We start from the raw sequence: 6,000 nt of genomic DNA on the forward strand, positions 1-6,000 counted from the left end.
ACTTGCTTTGACAATTCTTCAGCTAAGTAAGTGTAGAAAATTATATGCATAATTTAGAAGCAAGGGACAACTTTATCCCCACATATAAGATTTGAGGTTGTTTATTTGATTTAAATGAAAAATTTCCATTGGGATTCTAATTTTAAATTAGTACTGAATCAGTTTTCAGATAACAGATTTTTATGATATTATATCTTCCTGTTACAAAGGCAGCATATCTATTATTATATTGTCTCATTAAGATTTTGTAGTTTTCTTTTTCCAGTTTCATATTTAATTTATTCTTAATTATTTTGCAATTTTCCCTAAGGTACAAGTAATAGTTTATCTAACTCCACTAAATGGCACTTATTGCTAGATTACAAGGAAAAATAATCTTTTTTTCTCCATTTATTTGTGAATGGAATATAACTTTTATCTAAAGAAATCTGATTTAATTGATTTAATGAATTATGCTGATAATTGTTTAATTAATTAGGTTTCCATAATATGAATAAAGCATGCTTTATCAAGCATTTTGTTTGTGATCCTGTTATTTTGCTGGATCATTTTAGTGTTTTATGTGAAAACATTCTTCTGTTAGAAAAAGGATTGTCATTTTTATACTATTTCTATAAAGCTCTTAGGATGAAAATTCTTTTGGTAAGCCAAAAATGATTCTCCAAAATGATTTGGAGAATTGTTATATTTGTCTTGACTAACATAAACTGGAAAAATCAGATGGAACAGTCTAGTTTGGGTTCTCATTACACGGCTAGATTTTAAGTAATCCTTGTGTTTTCTAATTGTGCTAGTTGTAATCTCTACTAATTTGGGGGTCAATTTTAGGTACTTAAAATTCTAATAAATTACCTATTTTCTTTAGGTTTCAATAATTTGCCATACCACTATATGTCATAATTTCCTCATTATTTTTAACGGTACTTCTAAAGATGTTTCTTTCTTATTCTTACTCTTGTAAACTTCATCTTATTCTTTCTTACTAAAAATAATCCCAGGGTTATTTATTTTACCATCCTTTCTAAGATTACAAATTTGAATTTGTTTTCTGTACCACTAATTTCAATTTTTAGTTTATGTGTATTTATTCTTTATTTTTTCTAACTACAAAAAGTCAAATAATAAAGGCATATAAAGACAAATATTTCCCCTTGAATCTGGTTTTTACCAGACCTTGTTCTTTGATGAATTATTCTTTTTATTCTTTTTTAAATAATCTTAGTTTCACATAATCTTCATTTTGGTATACAAATGTTATCTGGACATATATTAATTTCACAAGATGTATCAATATTTTGGTTACATTTTTATTTAGATTTGGATCAGAGGACATGACCTATAAAATATCTACCTTTTTGGAATATTTAGTCATTTTTCTTTCTGCCTGCCATTACACAATTGACTTAGTGATTTTTTTTCATCAAACATATCCAGATAAATATGACATAGAATGATAAGTGTATTGGAGAATTGAATAATACCTATTTTTTTCTGTTAAATTGGTCCACTTCTGAATGAAAGTTAACTCTCCATCCATAAACACAAGTCTAGCAAGTTATAATTTCTATTAGTTATATACTATTACATATAACTTTATAATATAATTTCTGCTATAAATGATTTTATGTTTTTCTTGGTATATCTTTAATTTTCTACTGTATATTCAAATTATTCTTTTTAGCTGAATCTTGTCCTTTGCTTTCTTAATGTTTTGCTTTTAATAAGCTATTATTGGTCTTGTTTTACCCTCTAGATTTTAGTATTGCTTTAAAAACTCAGATGAGAGTCTCATGTTTTTCTGCCTCAGGTTTTTTTGTTTGTTTGTTTTTGTTTTTTAATCTTGTCATATTGTGTGGTATTCTCTTTATCCTTAGAATTCAGGACTTCTACAAGAATTTGTGTAGACATTTTTTTATCTTCAAACTCAAACTTTTCAAGAGAGAATCAATTCCCTGCTAGCTTATAAAAAATGTCTTGTTATTTACTTCGTCATTAACACTGTCCTCTATGGAACTTCTACATTTACATGTACAGCCAATTGGATCTGTGTTCCAAGTCTATTTTTTTGCTTCAGTGTTTTCATCTTTTTTTTTTAAATTGGGTTATGAGAGAATTCTTGTGTTTTGTCATTTAATCCGCTTAAAGAAGATGCAAAGTAAACTGAAATTTTCTTGGATATTATGACTTTTAGGTCCAGAAAACCTATAAACTTATTGACAATGCGCACTTTCAACGCTTTAAAAAAAGAGAAGAAAACTCTAAACCACATACTGTATTCTTAGGTATTAGAGAAGATGGTTGTGCTTTAATTCTTTCAAGTGGCCTGCCAAGTCAAATGATTAAGGAAATATAAAAACACATATGAAAAGGGAAAAAATGTCCAAAACCATATAAATTCTTACCAAAATCTGTTCTCTAAGAAGAAAACACATTTTTTCTTCACTCTGGTTAACTAGTCTTTTAAATGTAGACTATTAACATAAAAAGAAATCAAGGTTATGTTATATAATTAAAGAATAGGCAAATTTAACAAATTACTGAAAAGTATGAAAGAAACCTAAAGGTTCCTCATAAGCAAAGCACAGAATGTGTATTTTAGGCTTGATCTGAGATATTAAAATAATTTATTAATCTAATAAACTGATAAAGATTTAGTCAAATTGCTAACTCATTTCAACAAAAAATTTAATATACACACATAAGCATTGAGAATTTTCTTCTATAAAAAATATGGAATTTTATTCTGGAATAATCATATTTTGTCAAGTTTTCACAGAATTCCTTCTTTACTCATTCAGAAGTATTTGACAGCATATGACAAAACCAATGTGAAGTCATGCAAAATTATCTAGCTGACACTATTTTGCAAGTATGAGTGTTTTTTTATTCATGTGATTCTCATTCAGTTCGATATTAGATCTTATTCTCAAATGCTCCAGTGAAATTTGTAAATTACTCACCAGCACAAAAAATGCATTTGAAATTTGATTTTTTCATTAATGATTTCAATTTTTAAAAGCATAAATATACCTGATCTATGTAATTTGTGTACTCCAAATCATTTTGCATTAGTTCACAGTACAATCATAAATAGTATCCATGAATGTAAAGATCATGTATATATGCAAGTATGTATAAATATATATGTGCATATAAACATGCAAACATTCATACAGAAAGAGAAGAGAAACTAGCAATAGAATTATATTCATGTGAAGAATATTAAATACATTCTTTGGAATCCCTTTATATTCTCTCATATTTTTATAAAGTTTTGGGAAAAAAATATATTTTACATGTATCTCGCTATGGCAATAATTGTGAAGGAAATAATTAGATACTTTCAAGACAAACTAATTTTGTTTTCCAAAGAAATTATTCACATTTAAATGAGGCAGCAAGGGGCGCCTGGGTGGCTCAGTCGTTAAGCAGCTGCCTTCAGCTCAGGTCATGATCCTAGGGTCCTGGGATCGAGCCCCGCATCAGGCTCCCTGCTCCGCAGGAAGCCTGCTTCTCCCTCTCCCACTCCCCCTGCTTGTTTCCTCTCTCACTGTCTCTGTCAAATAAATAAATAAAATCTTAAAAAATAAAAATAGAGAAAATAATCATCCACAACATAATAGTCATATAGACACACACACACAATCGGATTATATATAATTTGTTACTTCTATTTATTATAATTGTATTCATTCTTAATTATTGGGCATATTACATATTTAGAAAACAAACTGATATGATTTTAAATATTTTAACTTATTTGAAATGTGTATTATAAAAATTGTATTATTTTTCCAAGTGATCCAGTAATTATATCTGTATTATCAGGAACCTAAATTGGATAGGATACCATACCAATAGTGAAAGTTCCTGAAGAATTGACTATACTGTTAAGCTTGTTTATGAGATCCCAAATGCTGATTTAAGCTTGTAATGGAGGAGATGTTTTAATTTGAACAATAGTCCAAGTGCTTTGTTTCCTAAAAATAGTTTAACTGCTCTGTTTTCTAAACCCAGGGCTTAATTTTGAACCTTTTTTTTTAAATAAAACAATTCAAAACATTAGGTCTGTGAGCCTCAAAATTTGCTAATTCAAATCCCAATTGTGTAATTTTTTAATGTATGTACTTTAACAAGCATTTAATCTCAGTAACTGTTAGTGTTATTCATTGTATGCAGTGAATGTTGGAAACAATAATGCCAAGTTTACAGGATTTTAAAAAGTAAATGACTAATGTATGTAGAAACATTATATTTTGTATTATTACTGAGCATATACACTATAAAATTTAAACTTAGTGGTAGTACCTATTCTCAGAATATCTATGCAATTATTCTACTTTAACTTGCAAAATGTAGAATATAGTAATTCTTAAAAAAAATGGAAATATGTTAAAAGTCCTTCCTTTCTTGCTTTTCATTACCAGCAAGTATTTATTCCTTTTCCCCACTATGTAGATCACTCATCAGTTTGAGATAAAAGCAAATTTTTTTTCTTTCAAGATTTCCTTTCCCTTCACGGCAAAGCACTCCAAAGAGAGGTGAGCTCAGAAGAAATCACAGGTTCTCTTTAGCAATGCTCCCCCCCCCTTTTTTTTTTAATCAGGATGTATGCCTTGCAAGGTCATTACAAAATTACTTTAAATGTGTTTTATAATGTGTTTATAGTCTCAGCAAGATTATTTAAAAATAATTTTGCCTTTAGTAAATCTTGCAAATTTTCAGATTACAACAGTAAAACATTCCTGTTAAAACAAGTAAAAAATTCTAATATAAAAATAAAGGCAAAGCTATTCCTCATCACCACCTGCCACTCACAATATGACACTGTCAGTTTCGTCAGCTTTCTGTGTATCCTATAACATATTACTATATCATTCTGTTTATTGATATATATTTATACAGAAATCTATACAAATATATCCACTTATTTGTTTGCTTTGATCAAATTGCAAGATTATAAACTACATGTTTGCAGCCTGCTTTTACAACATTGTGTATTACCATTTGTGTATATAATGCAGTTGCCTTTTTTCCAGATCTTTGTCTGTTAAGATTCAAGTAGGACCTCAAACTGTCATAATTTTTTTATAAATTTAATTCCTGGATATTCTTTACGTTTTCTTTTAATTGTGATTTAAAAAAAATTTTTTTTAACCATTCCTCCTCCAGACACTTGTTGTAATCAAGAAAATCCATTGGTTTTGTATGTTTATCTTCTACTCAGCCACCATATTGTAAAAATCAAACTATCGGCAAAACATTTTATACTTGTTTCTTAAAGACATTTTTCAAAAATGGTAGTAGCAGGCATTTCTGTGTCCCTGACTTTAAATGAAATTTTAACTTGTCCTATATTCAAATAAGATTTCTTATTTTTCATAAGTATTTTTATCAAAGAAATTACTATCTATATAGTTTTACATGTTTAAAATTAGAAATGGTTGATTTTTTTTCCAAGTAAGTTTATACTTTCTAATATGATTAATTTTTTTATACAACAAATTACTTTTTGTTTAGGAATGCAGACATTTTACACAATCAAGAAGTATTAATAAAATTGGTCTATCTATAGTTTTATAATTTTCTGTTAGCACTGTGTGTCCTTGGCTAAGTTTAATCAACCTGTTTCATTTTATTTTCTTTTTTAAGCCAGGCAATAATATCCTTGGTATTTTTATCAGATACTATGTCCTAAAAATTATATTTTTATTTCTGAAAACAAATGCATTTGCCTCAAAATAATTTGAATTTCTAGTTTTATTTGCTTCTTTTTTTTTTCAATTCTTTTGGCATTTTTTAAAAAATATACTCTACAATTGTAATCTATTTTTATTACAGTAACTTTTAGATTAGTTCATCTGATTTTTTGGGGCAGTGATAATCAAATTATTTGAATGCATATTTTGGTTTATTAATGACCATTGTGTATTTAAACTTTTGGGTCAACTGCTAACATAAGTGAATAAAGCTAGAATAATTTACTTAAATATATTTTCA

The sequence above is a fragment of the Halichoerus grypus genome, chromosome 3 (assembly GCF_964656455.1).
Source record: "Halichoerus grypus chromosome 3, mHalGry1.hap1.1, whole genome shotgun sequence".
Taxonomy (NCBI): domain Eukaryota; kingdom Metazoa; phylum Chordata; class Mammalia; order Carnivora; family Phocidae; genus Halichoerus; species Halichoerus grypus.